General features: G+C 36.8%; 1 non-coding gene across 1 annotated transcript; it reads left to right on the top strand.

Annotated features, from left to right (window-relative positions):
- The first annotated feature begins 1454 nt into the window (after window positions 1-1454).
- On the top strand, window positions 1455-1561 carry LOC115303208. Its single transcript, XR_003913906.1, has one exon. It is a non-coding gene; the product is annotated as a U6 spliceosomal RNA (small nuclear RNA).
- Window positions 1562-1897: the final 336 nt, after the last annotated feature.

The raw sequence follows: 1897 nt of genomic DNA, 5'->3' as shown, positions 1-1897 counted from the left end.
AATTTTGCTTTTGTGGCTTGCACTTGTGGGGTCATAAAAAAAAAAAAAAAAAGAAATCATTGCCCAGGTCAATCTCAAGAAGCTTTTTTGTCTTTTAGTAGTTTTACTCTTTCAGTTCTTACATTTAAGTCTTTAATCCATTTCAAATTGATTGTTATGTATGCTTTGAGATAAGAGTACAGTTTTATGCTTCTTTATGTGAATATTTAGATTTCCCAACACCATTTATTGAAGAGACTATCCTTTCCTCATTGTGCGTTTTTGGCACTCTTGTTAAAGATCAAGGATTTATCTCTGGGCATACATTTATTTTTGGGCTTTCTGTTCTGTTTTGTTGGCTTATGCTATGTTCTAAATGTTTGTGACCCCCTCACCCTGTATCCTCCCAATTTATATGTTGAGACAGTAACCCTGAAGATAATCCTAGGAGGTAGCTATTTTGGAAGATGCTAAAGTCATGATGGTAGAGCCCTCCTGAGTGAATTCGCCTGTTTTTATAAAACAGGTTCCAGAGAGATTTCTATCCTGTCAACCACATGGGGAAACAGTGAGAAGGCAGTGACTATGAATAAGGAAGAGAGCCTTCTCCAAAATATGACCATGCTAGTGCCTTGATCTTGGGCTTTCCAATCTCCAAAACTGTGGGCAACACATTCCTGTTGTTTATAAGCTACCCCGTCTGTGGTATTTTGTTATAACAGCCTGAATGAACTAGGATGGTTCTATATCTTTTTATGCTAGTACCATACTGTTTGGATTGCTGTAGCTTTGTAATATTTTGAAATCAGGAAGTGTGATGCTTCCAGTTTTGTTCTTCTTGCTCAAGATTGCTTTGGCTGTTTGGAATCATTTGAATTTAAGATTTTTAAAAAGTTCCATCAGAAAAAAAATGACATTGGGTTTTGATAGGGGTTGCATTTAATCTTGTAGATTACTTTGGGTAGTATGGATGTCTTAACAACATTAATTCTTCCAATTCAAGCACATGGGATGTCTTTCCATTCATCTGTGTCTTCTTTAATTTCCTTTGCCAATGGTTTACAATTTTTGGTGTGTAAGTTTTCTTACCTTTTTGTAATATATTTATACCTTAAAAATAGCTTAGTGAACAAGGCAATGACTCCTATAACTATAAACCAGTTCAAGAAATAGAACTTTAGGGGTGCCTGGGTGGCTAAGTTGTTTAACTATCCAACTTTGGCTGAGGTCATGATCTGCGTGGTTGGTGAGCCCGAGCCCCGAGCCCCGCGTCTGGCTCTGTACTGACAGCTCAGAGCCTGGAGCCTGTTTTGGATTCTGTCTTTCTCTCTCTCTCTGCCTCTCCCCCACTGATGCTCTGTTTGTCTGTCTCTCTCCTCAAAATAAATAAATAAATAAATAAATAAATAAATAAATAAATAAATAATTTTTCTAAGAAATAAACTTCAAAGGCACCTCAGAAACAAGGTTGACATGTGCTTGCTTCAGTAGCACATATACTAAAATTGTAGCAATACAGAGAAGATTAGCATGGCCCCTGCAAAAGGATGACATGCAAATTCATGAAGTGTTCCATAGAAAGAAAGAGAGAAAGAAAGAAAGAAAGAAAGAAAGAAAGAAAGAAAGAAAGAAAGAAGGAAACAAGTTGACATATTCATTAGGTCCAGTAGGCAAAGTGTCCAGACCCACAATTGTTCTAGGGGCCAAGAACATATTTTAATTTCTTTTAAAATACATTTTAATTTATTATTATTACTTTTTAATGTTTATTTTATTTCTGAGAGAGAGAGAGAGGACAGGGAGGGGGCAGAAAGAGAGAGAGAAGAGGCAGAGAATATAAAGCTGACTCTGAGCTGTCAGTGCAAAGCATGATGGGGGACTTGAACTCATGAACCGCAAGATCATGACTTGAGCCAAA

Source organism: Suricata suricatta, chromosome 1 (assembly GCF_006229205.1).
Source record: "Suricata suricatta isolate VVHF042 chromosome 1, meerkat_22Aug2017_6uvM2_HiC, whole genome shotgun sequence".
Taxonomy (NCBI): domain Eukaryota; kingdom Metazoa; phylum Chordata; class Mammalia; order Carnivora; family Herpestidae; genus Suricata; species Suricata suricatta.
This window is presented reverse-complemented; position numbering and strand designations above follow the sequence as displayed.